Source organism: Topomyia yanbarensis, chromosome 3 (genome assembly GCF_030247195.1).
Source record: "Topomyia yanbarensis strain Yona2022 chromosome 3, ASM3024719v1, whole genome shotgun sequence".
NCBI lineage: Eukaryota > Metazoa > Arthropoda > Insecta > Diptera > Culicidae > Topomyia > Topomyia yanbarensis.
The window spans coordinates 413,294,458-413,311,541 of NC_080672.1; the positions used below are offsets into that span (position 1 = coordinate 413,294,458).

A 17,084-nucleotide genomic window follows, 5' to 3' on the forward strand; every position below is an offset into this window, starting at 1 on the left:
CGGTATCGTCAATTTGTAGCATTTAGAGTAAACGAGATTCTAAGCTTGTCCAGTGCAGATGAATTGCGATGGACACCAACACATCTTAATGTTGCCGACGAAGCCACCAAATGGGGAAGAGGACCTTCTTTCGAATTTGATTGCAGGTGGTTCCGAGGAACGGAATTTTTATATGACGAAGAAACTGAGTGGCCGAGAGACCATCGAGAACCAGTAAAACAATCGGAGGAGGAACTAAGGCCAGCGTACATATGCAAACATTTCGTTGTAGAACCATTGCTCAATCCAGGAAGGTTCTCAAAATGGGAATGTTTATTGCGTTGCGTTGCGTATATGCACCGGTTTACGGAGAACCTGACAAGTGAAGAGCTAAAAATGGCAGAACGAACTTTGTGGAAGATGGCTCAGTCTGATTCTTATCCTGATGAAGTTACTATCCTGAAGCACAATACCCTCGTTATGGCGGAGATTTGGAAGAGTTTGGAGAAAACTAGTCCATTGAGGCAATTACCGCCTGCCATAGATCAATACAGCGTAGTACGAGTTGATGGTCGTATGGAAGCAGCAGATCTTCTTTCGTATGACGCAAAATTCCCTATAATTCTCCCGAGAGAAGTAACAGTGTAACAGAATTGTTGGTGGATTATTATCATCGAAGATTCCGTCACGCCAATAATGAGACGGTGGTGAACGAATTGAAGCAAAAGTTCCATATTTCACAGCTGAGATGCGTTGTACGACGAGTGAGGAAGCAGTGTATGTGGTGCCGCAGTTCCAGTCCCGCCGAAAATGGGACCATTGCCACGAGTTAGATTAACACCCTTTGTACGTCCTTTCACATTTGTAAGAATTGATTACTTTGGGCCGTACCTGATAAAAGTCGGCAGGAGTTCCATGAAGCGATGGGTAGCCCTTTTCACCTGCTTGACTGTGAGAGCCGTTCACCTAGAGATCGTGGCTAGTTGATCGACAGATTCGTGTAAGAAAGGTATTCGTCGATATATTGCACGCAGGGGTGCTCCGCAAGAAGTGTACACCGACAACGGTACGAATTTTGTGGGTGCTAGCAGAGAGCTTGCGGTAGAGAAGCAGAAAATCAACAAAGAGCTGAGTAATACGTTCACCGATTCCAACACTCAATGGAAGTTCAATCCCCCAGCAGCACCGCACATGGGAGGTTGCTGGGAGGGAATGGTGCGGTCAGTGAAAACTGCGCTAGGAGCGATACAGGTTGAAGGGAAGCTGGATGAGGAATCGCTGACAACTTTACTAGCAGAGGCAGAGCATATGGTGAATTCGTGCCCGTTGACGTTCGTGCCATTGGAAACATCAACAGCTGAATCATTAAGCCCCAACCATTTTCTTATGTTGAGTACAAGTGGCGTTAGACAACCAGTGAAGGATCCAGTGGACGAACGCGTTGCGCTTAAGGGAAGCTGGAACAGGATACAGTATATACTGGGGCTATTCTGGCGGCGATGGCTGGTAGAATACTTGCCAACCATTACACGAAGGACTAAATGGTTCAGAGATGTTCGACCCATTAAAGAAGGAGAATTAGTGGTGATTGCCGATGAAAAGGTTAGAAACCGTTGGTTGAGAGGACGCGTATTACGTACATACCCCGGCAGAGATGGAACGGCGCGCCGGGCAGATGTTCAAACTTTGGGTGGGGTGCTTTGTCGTCCAGTAACCAAGTTGGCTCTATTAGATGCTGGTGTTGAGGATGACGCTGAATCGGATATTCTAGCGACACCGGGGGGTGAATGTTCGGAACAGACGTAGTAGCGATGTCCCTCGTACGGCAATCGTGAGCCAAAAGATTTGACAGTGGGCAAATAATGGTTGGCAATGGTACAACATGAATAAAAGACATTGACAGAAATGACATTCAGACGGAAGAATTTGTGCACGTAGATCAAAAATGTATAGTGCTAAAACATTGAATTTACATTAGCTATTGGTGAATTAAAAACATGCATTTATATAATCTTATACTAACTAAATTTATAATTATAGATCTACTTACTTCTAAATTAAAACTAATCTGTTGGTAGGAAAAAAAAACCTAAAATAGGAGACAAATTGTAAGTAACATGAAGTGAGATATAAAATAACGCTTACAAAAAAACATCAATTACAGCTTTGAGCTTACTCGTCCAAAAATAAGAGTTTGCTGCCTAGAATCTCCGAAATATCCTGCCCAACAAAAGTCTTTCATGTCTACTAGTCTCGTTAAGACTTGAGACATTCGTGCAGTGTATTTCCGTATAATTTGCGAACCAACTTAAATGCCTCCGACCCGTCCCTGCGTTTGCGAATTCAAGCTCTACTACATAACTTTTTGAGTCTAACAAGTTCGGTATACCAACAAGATGTTCCTCTAGAAGCACGCATAACTCAAAGCGGTTTGATATGCTGCTACTATGAATGAGTTTATTTTATCCACGACCTTTTCCAAGTAACTTGGATAGTAAAGCGTCAGAAGATACCAATGAAACTTAATCGCCAAGCTCTCTTCGTAAAGGTTCCAGTTCGTAGATTTGGGATTACGATGTTGAACGTTTACGTTGAACGTTTAAATGATCAAAGACGATGTACTTATGATCAGAAATCGACGGTTTGAGTTCGTTTGGTACGAGCCAGTTTGCCAACTCACGCGTGATACCGTCAGAGCAGAGAGTTACTTCTGATACCTCTTCTCTGTCAGCTCGTGTGGTGATTTCCTACATTAAGTATGTGCAGATTTGTACTCATTAAGTATTCTATCAATTCGGTGCCTCTCAAATTGATATCTGAGTTGCTCCAAATTATGAACTGGACATTGACATCACAGCCGATTATGAGGGGAAACCCATTTCTGTCACATTATAATACAGACCTTTTGTAATCAACCGAAAGTGATGGTTCAGTATGAGGCAAAAATATGCCGAATGATAGACGAATTTCTTGTTTATGTTATCAACAGTCATATGTATCGTGACATCATCAATATCGCGAGTAGTGAGGTCTGATATAAGGCTTGCGTCAAAAGCACTATTCGCATGTATACATGCACGAGGCATTTCATGTGGATTTGTTATGACATTTTTGTTGAAAGCTACGAACATGGGTTTTAGTAGCTTTCCAGCATGGAAGTTTCCTTTATGGATTCTTTATCCAAAACCATTTAAGCTTTTCCTTCCTGCACCATGGATACAATCAGCCGTTCAGCTCCTGAATTAGGCATTTCGACCAAACCTGTACGCTCTACGATTTCAGCATCTTCAAAAACATGTTCAGAAATAGATTGAGAAACATAGAATAGCATTGTAAAATCAACCTGCTTTATGCAGCCAATAGATTTTCAAAATTGCCATTGTTTTTATTGGACCGCAAAACAAGAAAAAAATTAAAGTTGCTGTCAGAGTTAAAAATATTCAAATTCATTGAATGAAAATTGATCATATTCAGGAGCATTCATTTTCAATATTCAGTGACGCAGCTGAAAACGTCAAACGAACAAACCACCCATTCATCCACGCATATTTTCATTCGTCTCCGATTATTACACGAAGCGACCGTTCAGCAACGAATCAAACGCTTCAAAGTAGGCCCTGACACAATGTAAGCGATGATGATTGTTGTTTTATATGCTTTATTGGCATTTGAAAACATTTTCCTAGTTAATTAGTGCAATGAATATATTGTACGATATTCAACTGAATGAATAAGATGGATAGTTGAATGAATATTTTTTCTAATCACCGCGAGTCGCAACAGGTTCATTTTCAGCCGTAAAAAAAAACTTCGATTATTTTTAACTCTGGTTGCTGTTTCCATCATACCCAGCTTATTGTTCAGAAGTAAGAGCTCTAACAAAGTCAGGATCTATCCAATATATCTCTCAAGCAAAAACAAAACGTTTTACCAAAAGCATGCCCCCTAACCAACTTTCCAGGTCATTGCAAGATCTGGCACTGCTTCCCAATTATTACCGGCCGTTAGTTCAATCACCACAGTCAGCGTGCAAGTAAAGCATAGACGAAGCAAATGAGAAGCTGCCGAGAAGCGAACGCGAAAAAAAAACTCCCGAGTCACCTCTCGTTTTGCCGGCCAAAAGTTGTTTAGCCGATTGATTGCCGTGCGCGCTTCTTGGCGCCACACTTGCGCGATACTTATCCCCACGGTAGGGACCGGCAGGAGGGTGAGGCATGAGGCAACTTTCCTTCTCGTGCTCTCCCGCACATAGGTATCCCCGCGAGGGCCTAATGGGAATCCATTGCCAAGGTGTTGTCGCGTTTGACGACGATCGCACGGGACGACGACGGACAACGGAAGTTATTCGCGCCGCTAGGTGATTTGCGTACTGGCCAACTGGGCATCACCCGGCCAGCAGCGGTCATCGGCGGCGTCATTGTCGATGCCGTTGTCGATGGTTAGAGTCTCACAGAGTGAAAGCGAAAGTGTACATGCAAATGCCCGAACTGATCGCAGCACATGGCACGATCCTCTAGCTATGCGGACGGAATTCAGCTGGTCTCAGTGCACTTGCGTGTGAATGTGTCACGATTGGGTTAAATCTAATTGGCCATATCAATACTGGCGGCATGCAAGCTAAAGCGTGATGGGAAATCCGAAGAAATGGCTTTGGCGTTGCATCTAAGCAACTGCTAACTTACATGTTAGACACAGGGACTTTGGTATAATAAATATTGGTTGATGTCCAGTGAAATAAGCTTATTTTCTGAAAAAAAAACGAAGTCAAGACGGAAAAGTACTGCAACACGCCATGTCTCCCTAAGGGTCAATTCAAGATGCCCGCGAAGAAAGTGTTCCTATAATTTAGCTCATAAGTCCAGGTAACAGCACCGAATCCCGTCGTTTGCCACCCACATTTTCTGAGCAGTAAAATTTAGACACGACGAACGAACGACTACACGATATCTGTCCCCAGGCCGTACAAGCGCGCCTTAATGAATACATAGGGGCCAACAATAATGGTGCTAGAAGCGGCACGTTTTGCTAATTTTTCAAAGTGAATTCCCACAGTGCAGGGGAGGGGGACAATACAAAAAAACATTCGATATTAATTAGCAGAAGAAAACAGCCAGGTCACCGATGCCCAAAAACAGTTCTAGCAGAATCCAGACGCTCGGTGGGGCACGAGATCATTATGAGCGCGGGGGGGGGAGGTGTACGTGAAATAGGAAACCTCTCGAAAAATTAGCTTCGTTTGTCTAGACAACAGCAGCGGCAGCAGCAGTAGCAAAGAAAACAACAACAGAAAAAAGAAGGAAGCAAATCGATCGCAAATACTGCGGTGGACTTAATTAGCGCTATGAATGCCGCCGTCGCTGCTGCCGCCAGCCGAGAGTGGATGCGGTATGCGCTTTGCGCCGATTAGCTCGCCAGAATCAGTAGCGGAACTTTTTAATGTTTTGTTTATTTTCAATAATATTTGCACTCGCTCGGCGTGAAAATGAAACAAACAAATCGAGAAACCGGGCTGTCTAACTGTTGGTAAGGAGTTGTGAGAGGGAGAGAAGCTGTGAGGGTGAAGAAGTTACAGTTGATCGTCAAACACTCGATCGTGGACGGGCGAACAACGAAGGCGAAGCGAAACACTCGGCTGGATTGAGGCAACCTCGCGAGATCGCTCGGGTCAGAGAAATCAATGAGCGTCGGTGCGGTGCTGAATGGGTGAAAAGTGAAATGAGCGAAATTTATTGCTTAGTTGAACTTTTTTTGCGGATCTCTCTGTGTACGAACTAGCACTGATCGATTGCATTGGTAGGTAAATAAATATTCGTGCTGGAATGCTACGGACCATGAGCGGCAATGATTGGGTCTTAGTTGGCGATTGTTTGTTGATAACAGGACATGAATTGTGATGCATAATTGAACGAATGAAGCAAAATCAAGCTACTGAAAATGTATTGATTTTGCCTACAAATAACAATATGGCGTATAATGTTACTATATTTTTCATTACAATGCACAGTGGTCCAGAATGTGAATTTAGCTAAAACCAAATGACTTAGCCTTACAATATGTTTGGCAAAGTTGTTGTACTTTGCAAGGTCCTTCTTTTTGTTTAAACAGATGCTAGGATGGTTCCAATTTCATCGATATTTAAAATCGAACTTTTTAACGGCTCGAGATAAAGCTTTACTGTTCTCGATGAAGTTGTAGAGCAACACATTTTAGACAAATTTGCTGAAGACATGAAAGCCCTAGCTTTTATATTTTCCATTGCACGAGAAATCCAAATGTAAGCTTTAGGGTGTTTAAAAAAACGGTTTTGATTCTATAACTTTGGGACCATTCATAAATTACGTAACGCAAAAAATGCCCAAAATTGACTCTCCCTCTCCCCATGTAACAAATTGTCATAAATATCTCCATCCCCTCTCCCCTATTACGTAACAAATTCCCAGAAAAATTTTTTTTCTTCGGTGAAAACATGTTACGTAACGATCTAGCTAACTCCCCTTCCCCCCTATGTCACAACATGTCACAACTTGTTGTACCCCCTCCCCCGCCTAAAAGCGTTACGTAATTTATGAATGGTCCTCTTTGTAGTTTTTATTTTACCCTTTGGACATCTTGAAGATTATTTTAGGGCGTATAATTTGTGGTAAAACACTAACTACTAAACTCTTTTCGTTTCAAAGTTATGAGAACTTTTATATAAAAAAATTAATTTCTTCAAATAACATTATCTTCGATTAGAGAACTTTACATTAAATACCATTGCTGCCATATGAAATAGTATACTTTGTAGTATAGATTAGGAAAAAATGGAAAATAGCATATTTTTGGCCTTTCTCCTATAGAAAGCCTATGCAATCACTCTGAAAACCGACTTTTTAATCGAGGCCCGGAAGGCTGAATCTCTTATACCATTCGACTCAGTTCGTTGAGTTAGCCAAATGTCTGTGTGTATGTGACCAAAAATAAGCACATTGGTTTCTCAGGAATGGCTGAACCGATTTTTTCAAACTTTCAAACTCAAATTAAAGGTACAATGTTCCCATAGGCTGCTATTGAATTTCATTTAATTCCGACTATCGGTTCCGGAGTTACAGAATGAAGAGTGGGGTCACGTATGAAATAATCGAAATCTGCATGGTATCTAATGGATGCAAATCTTCATAAAATGTGTTCGAAAATGTTTGGATTTATAGTTTCAGCTCACTGATGCCCAATTAAATCCACGTTGACCACATTGGACTACTTCGGCGGAACCGGAAGCTTCGGGAAAGTGGTTATGTTCCTAGGTTGAATTCACATCTGCTTCTCAGAAATGTTTGACTCGATTTTCACAAAAACAGTCTCAAATGAAAGCGAGAATATTTCTATTCAATGCTATTAAATTTGCTTTGAATCGGAGTTCTGGTTCCTGTGTTACGGGTTGAAGTATGCAGCCACATGCAAAATTTCCATATAAACCGGTAATCAATGTATAAATGATGCAAAAATAATCAAAATGAGTTACCAATTGCTTGAAATTGTTGTGCGACACTTTTATACCATTCGACTCACTTTGTTGAGTTCGGAAAACGTGTGTATTCGTATGTGTATTTATCTGTGTGTATGTATGACCAACAATTGCGCATCTGTTACTCGGAGATGACCAAACCGATTTTCTCAAAACAAGTTTCAAATGGAACGTATAATATGCAGTTTGGTGTAGTATCGTCCCCCACTTACCCTAACACCTCCACCTTTCATCAACCCTCCTCCCCCTAGCCCACATTCGCACCAGCATTAGGGCATTGCAAAAAAAAAACACTCATTTTTGAAATCTCAAAGGCCTCCTGTTGTGACAAATAGCAAAGTAAACTCAGATGCCGAATTTCATATCAATTGGGCAATTTTAGACCTCCGCCAACTTTGCTTCAAGCTTTTGACATTGGTTCCATAAGAAATTACAGTGTATCCCACAATTATACGTACACCCTAATTTTTCACAATAATTTTTTTTCTACTCAAACAAGCTGCACAAATTTTTTAGCGTTTGTTTTGAAGCTTAATCAACGATGTTTCTCAAAATTTGGAAGGTCACGATTTCGTGAACTGAACAATTTACGAAACCCATGACCAAGTTCCTGAAATTATGAATAATAAACCTGGATTTAAAGAAACCATTTGTGTTTTCAAAAAAACTAGTTCGCCCCGAATATATACATGGCGTTACATTAGAATGTTTGGTTAGGGTATTATTGTTGTTCCCTGGACATTAGAGTGCCCAGAAAAAAAAAACAAATTTTTGAAAACTTAATCGGCCCACCCCTGAGTCGATTCCTAGTTCCACCAGGAGTACTTGCTCCAAATTTTAAGCAAATCGGACAAGTCTAGCTACCGGACCAACGTGCCTGAAGTTTGTATGGGATTTTTCGACAATTTACATGGAGAAAACCCACTAACTCGAATTTTCACCGCTAGGTGGCACTATATGCATCGTATTATCACTGTAAGTGAAAATAAGAAAAATAATTTAATTGCCTACAACTTTGTCCAAGACTGCTAGTCAATCCGGCTTTGGTAAAAGAAGTTATTAAACTTTTAACGAAGTGATGTCTGAGTCAGTTTTGCATGGGGCCTAGCAGCGCATAGTTGTTCATGATTTCAAGAGCTTTTTCGCGATTCTTGTGATTTCTCATCATGTTACTTTTTATTTTATTCATGAGTTTACTATTGCATTTTTCTGTCAGACTAGCGGGATTAAAATTCATGATTTAAGGATCTTATTCGCAATTTTTGTAATTTCTATTCGCGTTATCGTTATTGTTATGTTCATGATTTCAGATATTTTCGTCACGCCTTGTGTGATTTGTGTTCAAGATTTCAGGTTCTAAATCACGATTTTTGTAATCGCTGTTCATGATATCGTAATATTTTAGTCATAAATAGAGTAATTCATGTTCATAATTTCAGGATCTTTGTCATGATTTTCGTAATTTCTGTTCATGTTACCGTAATGGTTTATTTTAGAACTTACTTCAAAAATTGACACGAAGAGCAACATGATTAATGTTCATGGTATCAGCAGTTTTACCATGGTATTCGTAAATTCTCTTCGCCTAATTGGGATCTATTACTTTTTGGTTGCTATCTGTTTTGCCTTTCTCAATAGAAAGGTATTGCAATTGCTCTGAAAACCGACTTTTTAACGGAGGCCCGGAGGGCCGAGTGACATATACCATTCGATTCAGTTCGTCGAGTTCGGCAAATGTCTGTGTGTATGTATGTGTGTATGTATGTATGTGTGTGTATGTGCGTATGTGTGTGTATGTGACCAAAAATGTCACTCATTTTTCTCAGAGATGGCTGAACCGATTTTGACAAACTTAGTCTCAAATGAAAAGTGCAACGTTCCCATAGGCTGCTATTGAATTTCTAATGGATCCGACTGCCGGTTCCGGAATTACAGGGTGATGAGTACGAACACGCAGAAAATGTCGATTTTAATAAATTCTGCAATGAATGTATAAAGGTGAAAATTTTTCCAAAATATGACCACAACTGGTTCGATTTGTAGTATTAGGTCACTAACATCCATTCAAAGTCTATTTGGCCACATTGGCCACCATCATCGGTTCCGGAAGCCCCGGCGGAAGTATCTAAATTAAGAATAACAGTCACATCGGTTTCTCGGAGATGGCTAGACCGATTCGACTAAACTTGGCCTCAAATGAAAAGTATTGCGTCCCCGTAAATGGCTATTTAATTTCATCTCGATCCGACTTCCGGTCCCGGAGTTATAGGTTGTGGCGTGCGATCACATAGCAAATTGTGAATCAAACCGATACTCCGATGAAAGCAAAAAAGGTAAAAATTTCGCTAAAATGTCTCTCAAACAACTTAAATTTGCTGTTCTAGGTCACCGACGGCCAACCAAACTTTCGTTGACTACATTGACCACCATAGACGGTTACGGAAGTGCCCGGATCGCTTATATGGGTCCGGAAATATAGACTAAATCGTCTGGTCACATATGAAATTCCCATATAAGCCGGAACTCAATTTTTTTTTTCAAGGGGGGGACCCCATGAAATTTTAGAAATCGAATTCGTATTTTTGATGCCAAACATCTTTAAAATGCATGAAACGTCGAGATTTTATGTTATCTCGAAATTTTTTTTTTTTTTTTTAAATCGACTTTTTGGGACTTTGCCGATTTCGCACCTTTTTTCAATTTAATATTAATGTGGTTGTTTTTTCTTTTACAAAGTTTTAGAACTCGAATAATGATTTCTATTCTTGTATATAGTTGTCATGTCGTGTATAATAAAAATGTAATATATACATTTGGAAGCTTATAATGAATATAAACAACGCAAAAATTCTCGTGTTCATGTTTGAGAAAGGCACAATTGCACCGCTAGGTGGATTGATGGATTAATTAATTAAATGGATTCATGAATACAATTTTGAATTTCGTGAAATAGTTCCTGAGAACATATCCAGAATATTTTGATTTTGTGAACTAAGGCTCTTACATCTATGAAAATCAACATAAGTCAACCTTTGGTTTTATGAATAATGGTCATAAAGTTGTGAACTAGTTCGCATACTGAAAATCGAATTAGAAATGACTTGGCGGAAACCGTGACTGAAGTTCACAAAACAAAAAAACAAAAACGAATAGTTCCACCAAAATAAGCGTTATGCGGGCATTACTGAGGAGAAATGGAACATAATTACGAAACACATGATTTTTGTTCGTGGTCCTGTTTCCATAACATAAAAACGTGATTGTTCCAGGATTAATGGCACTTTATTCACGATTTTGGGAACAATTTTTTTCCGTGTAGTTTGTATTAATGAGAAATGCACAATTGCACCGCTAGGTGGATTTAAACAGGTTTTATATCTAACAATATTTACTTAAAAGGAATTTCACGAAGATCCGAAAATATTTAAAATCGTGACCGACCATCTTAGATTCCTATGAAACTTTACACGTTTCATCGGCATGGAAGACTAAACATTTTCCACAATCACATTTAAGCATTTCTACGTGCATTAATTTCAAAACATTTTTGTTCGATTAATGTATTTTATACATCATAACTTTCTGAGAACGAGTTTCAGGGAATGAACATTTATGTACGAAAAAAATATGCACTGAACAAAAAGTTGTCATTTTTCACAAAAACAAAAGTTTGCGTTAAAAATTTAAATTGCAAAAAACCCATTTTTTTATTTTTTTATATTTTGTCAACGAAAACCTAAAGAGAAAAGAATCATTATGAATGTAATTGCCTGATGGAGAACTTAAAAAAAGTTTTTCTAACAATAACTTTACACATGTTTTTGAATTTCATACTAATTGACATACAAAACTGTAATTTTATTACAGAATATAATTTTAGGTATCGATTTAAATCAAAATGCGATAGTTTTTGAGATATTTGGAATTTTGTTCTAACAAAACCAGTTAATTCGCGTGATTTTGCCCTTTTCAATAGTTAATCGCGTTACCCCATCAGAAAATGGCAAAAATCTATTGTTTATCGTTTTAAAGACGTAAAAGAAACTTTTTCAGTGTATTTGTATCATGTAGAAACTTTCAATAAAAAAGTTTTCCTAACTAAAAACTTTTGACATTTTTTTATAAGTCATACTATTTGCAGTCAAAAATGCAATTTTCTTTTTGAATATGATTCTAAACACTATTTTAAATCAAAATGATCATAACAAAAAATTCCTGAAAATGTGGTAGTTCTGGAGATATTTCAGATTTTGTTTTAACTACACAATTATATTATTTTATTACGACCTGTTCAGAAGTTAATCGCGTTTCTCCATCAACAACAACAAGTTTTCCAAAAGGTTCATAACATTTCCTGTAACGTTCTCTTTGACATCAAGGTGATATTGTAAACCATTTGAAAGCTATACGAAGTAAAATCAAGTGTTTCAACGTCGATAGGTAGCTCATCAAGTTCGTGGCAGGCGAGCCATTATGTATAGGTGTAAAATGTACTAACAATGTAATAGACATTTCAACAATTATTGGTAACGTATAGTTACACCACTAGGTGGATTGAAACAAGTTTTTATTCAGTTTGTCATACACGAGGGCATTGAAATAAGTTACAACGCGCATATTAATTGATTCGAGTAATTTTGATGGTTCACTTTGAAATCATTTTTAAACAACAGCAACAGTATGTTGTTGCATGTAAATATAGGTAGAACAAAATCCATAGTGAATATTGGAGGACACACGTTGAGGCGTGTTCCCTATTGCCTCGTCTGTGACCTTCTTGATGCCTAACCGATTGAAATAACCACCACCGACACTACACTGAAAAAACTGACAAGGTCAACTTTCAGTCATCCAGCAAACGTTGATTACGGATATTTTCGATGAAAAACAGGTAAAAGGATTTAATTGGCATAATCCGTTCCTTAGAATCGACGAATTCCGGTTTTCAGAAATCGAATGCAAGAGGAATCTCATATAATTAGCAACGATATGAATTTGGTAAAAAGTGTCATTTCCAGGATCTGAAAAAAGTAGCCTAAATATTTCAATTAGCTTTTTTCTAAAATTCACTATTGATTTTAATTTTGGCCGAGTTGCAAAAATGTCGAATCGTGTCTATTGGTTAGATAGAACGAAAATCACAAACATATAAAGACGAATATGTATTAAAGAGATCTAATTTATAAGCGAAAAGAATAGCTATAAACCATGCCAATCGCGTCAAACGTAAACAACGATTTTTTCTGCCTTCCAGCGATCGACTTAAAATGCAAACCATATGCGAAGGAAAGAATGTTGTTGCTTTTTTGACGAATCGCCAAATGCTAAATTAAGGTCACAGTCTGAGCCGCTGAAAGGAATTTCTTTAGGAATTCCATATTTTCCGACGCTTTATAAACAAAGTCGTCGTCGACGTCGTCGTCATGTCAACACGGATATCACTCTTCTTCGGTACAGTGCAAAACCATTCGGGATCGAATTTCGCAGCGGGAGCCGTCGCCGCGATGGTCTTGCAGTCTGCGGTAACCTGTTCGGTTCCCTCGTAGGTTAAATTGCATCGCTGGAGGATTTTATGAGATGATAATTGGTTGCAATTAGTAGTAAATAATGATTTAACTGCTAATCGGATAAAGTCGATTAAAAAATGCACGTGACATGTTTGTACTGGTTGCAGGGACATCTCAGTATGTTATTTGATATTAGAAACATGTAATGCGATCGTAAATATTTTTTTCCATTAATCTGGAACCATATCCAGTTTAAGCGTAACACTTCATTGTGCATTAAACATGAAGGTTAATACAAGAGTGATCATCGTCATCTATAACGAAGTAATTATAGAAACACAATTCCATTCCAAGAACAATCCGCCTGCTTTAGGAATTTCAACTTGAAGCCAAGTGCTCGGTCACTTCGCTAGAATTACCACGGAGGGAGATCTAAAGTTCGAAAATATATCATTCCCACGCAATTCACGGAATTCCCCATCCAATTCAATAGCAAAGAATTACGTGAATGTGCTCCGAAAATAAAGCAAACACTGATAGTAGCTCGCTCGTGCTCCATTCCATTCACTGAATGAAGTTGGTGATTCAACACTTCGTTACCCATAATGTTTGAGCAGCGATATGTTTCGCGGCTCACAGGCACCCCGACAAGGTCATGCCGTCTCGTGTCTGTGTGTTCCAAAAGTTTTATCAGCTATTTTTTAAACTATGATTGACACTATCTGGGACGGGTGTGAAGATAGTTTTATCCGCTGTGTTTATTTCAAAATATTAGATAAACTAGAAGTGTGATGAATAATATACTTTTATTATCATATTACTGAATATTTTCAGCAATCATTCATTGCCACACGAAGCTTTATAACAACAAACAAACAAATCACACAAGTCGACTTGTTAAACTCCTACGTCTTGTTCGCAGTGCATTTTTTTCTCTCCGGACATCCGACATAACACGCTCCTCGGCACATGAACAACAAAACAGTAAAAATCGTATGTACATCTGACGCCATCTGACGGATCAATCCGAGACCATCCACCGTCAATGGTTTTACGATTGTACGTAAGCCACTGTTAAACACCTTCGACATGCCAAGTCAATTTTTTTCTTTTCCTACACAAAATATCCGAAAAGAAAAACGAAAACCATTCGCTTGTCTTTCGATATTGCTACATGGTGAAATGCTCGTGAAATGCGTCAACATCGTCCATCCATTAGCGAGAATTTGTAAGAAAAAAAGAATGCACATCCTAATACATCTTGATCGTTTAAGGTTTGCTCACGCTCTCACACCATTCAATTAGAAAGATTTGACACGGTGCACTCATTCTAGCGACTTGTAACGTTATATTTGGAAGAGGGTGGATTTTGTTTGATTGCTTTTGAGACAATCGTTGCAATCCCAGGGAATTTATTACACTCTACGATTATTATTTTTTTATTAGTTTTATTTTATTTTGCCGGCAAGCGACCTGATTGCACCGCGTTCAGAAGCTCTATCGAAACCTTTTGTGACTCCTGGCTGCTGCTCATTTATGGAGTTATTAACGTGACTTCTGGAGGGTCAAAATATGTAGGGTAAAGTGCCTATTTTCACCATACTAAGCAGGGTGCCTCACTAATTTATTAATCTCTCGGCCTACAATCAATGGAATGCGTGAAAATTGACACCAACAGCTTTGCTTCGTAGTTAAGAACCAATATAATAACACAAAAGCACTCAAAACAGTGAAATTCTAGTGTTTGAGCTCAACGAAAACTCGAATCAAAAGCCCCTATTGCTGCGCTACCATTCGACTCAATGCATTGAACAAAGATGGCAGACACTGCTCTAACCAATGGCTTCAAATGGGTATGGTAATAATAGAAACATGGCGAAAATGGGTTCATCACCCTACTTGCAAATCACGTTTGATTATTGAACTGTTGCTGACTGATGAACTTGTAATTAAAAGTAGATGAAAGTCAACATAGACACTAGACATTTTTCAGAAACAAAGAGTGCTCGAGCAGAAGATCATACAACAATATGTACTATCAATACTGTTGCAATTACAACTGAAGCGACGGTCTCCGAATTTATAACCTCACTTTATTCCTGGCGCGGAGAGTTACTGAAGAATGTCTTAGAATATTAGTCATATATCTTCACACCTAACCAGATCTCTAATAAGTATTCTGATGCTCTAGGTCATCTAAAAACCTCGTGGAGTACGAGTCATTAACCATATTTTCGTAACCAGTGATCTTTTGTTTTGTAGTAATATAAATGTCTATAGTCAGTCAAGAACTCCCTGTAGAATAGTTTTTAAGATCTACAAGCGCAAACATCGATATTATAGAAGTTTATGCACCCAAAACCCTCGTATAGGGTATCACCTATTATTACCTACATTTAATGCTTTGGGTATCTCATATTAATGTTTTGTGTATTTCCAGAGAAGCGTGCACACTAGAGTGACAGGAAAAAAATGACCCCTATCGGCCCACCCCTGAGTCGATTCCTAGTCCCACAAGGAGTACTTGTTCCAAATTTGAAGCGAATCGGACAAGTCTAGCTACCGGACCAACGTGTCTGAAGTTTGTATGAGATTTTTGGACAATTTACATGGAGGAAACCCACTAACTCGCCTTTTTGCCGTTAGGTGGCACTGTATGCATCGTATTATCACTGGAAGTGAAAATAAGAAAGATAACTTAATTGTCTACAACTTTGTCGAAGACTGCTAGTCAATCCGGCTTTGTTAGAAGAAGTTATTAAACTTTTGATGAAGTGATGTCTGAGTCAGTTCTCTATAGGGCCTATCAGTGCATATAGTTGTGTATCAGTACTCGATTCCCACGAACTCAACATTTTTGTAAAATAACCGTTAGATTTAGCTCTATAGTATGTTCAGAAGAGTTGTAGTAAATCATACGAGTCATGTTTTGGTTAGAAAATTTTAGTTCCACATTGTACCGCATAGAGGGCGCCAACACTAACTTTTCAACGGAAAGAGATAGATATAAGGTGTCTTCGACAAAGTTGTAAAGCAGGCATTTTTCAATAATTCTTCCGAACATTTCGATATTCTATCTCTTTCCGTTGAAAAGTTAGTGTTGGCGCCCTCTATGCGGTACAATGTGGAACTAAAATTTTTCAACTAAAACATGACTCGTATTATTTATTACAATTCTTCTGAACAAACTATTAGGCTAAATCTAATGACTATTTCACAAAAATGTATAGTTCGTGGAATCGAGTACTGATACACAACCATGCACAACTAGGCCCCATAGAAAACTGACTCAGACATCGCTTCGTTAAAAGTTTAATAACTTCTTTTAACAAAGCCGAATTGACAAGCAGTCTTCGACAAAGTTGTAGACAATTAAATTATCTTTCTTATCTTTACTTACAGTGATAATACGATGCATACAGTGCCATCTAGCGGCAAAAATGCGAGTTAGTGGGTTTTCTCCATGTATATTGTCGAAAAAACCCATACAAACTTCAGGCACGTTGGTCCGGTAGATAGACTTGTTCGATTTTCTTCAAATTTGGTGCAAGTACTCCTGGTGGAACTAGTAATCAAATCAGGGGAGGGCCGATTGAGTTTTCAAAAATTCATTATTTTTCTGGGCAGTCTAGTGCACACGAGGTGAGATTTGACAGATGAGACGGGAGCTTAACGAGGAAAACGTGCAGACAAATATTAGTGCCTCGGGCTGCGGAAAATATAAGTACAAATCGGGAATAATACTGCGTTAATTACTACAATTGGCGACGAGGAGAAAAGTGGAACGATTGGAGGTAAATGTGAGACTAAATTACATTTTGTATTTTATTTTAGCAGCTATCCGGGGCGCATAGCGAGCCCCGTAACAGATAAAAATGAGGTTATGCTTTATGCTGGAAGTCGAGCATTCACGCAACCACAGAAAAAGTCTAGAACAAGAGCGCCTAGAAGTTTGAATCAGCTAGTGCTAGAGTGCCTAGAGTTCAATTTTGCGTTGCCTAGTGCTAGAGTGCCTGGTAACAGGTTTAATGGCATCAATACATAATTGCATTATTTAGTGCTAGAGTGCCTGAATAGAGTTGGAGAACTGAATA

General features: G+C 38.8%; 1 protein-coding gene across 1 annotated transcript in view; it reads right to left on the bottom strand.

Moving 5' to 3' along the window:
• Positions 1-17,084, bottom strand: part of LOC131686760 (uncharacterized peptidase C1-like protein F26E4.3) — a 205,449-nt gene that overhangs the window by 102,419 nt on the left and 85,946 nt on the right. The window lies entirely within an intron of this gene.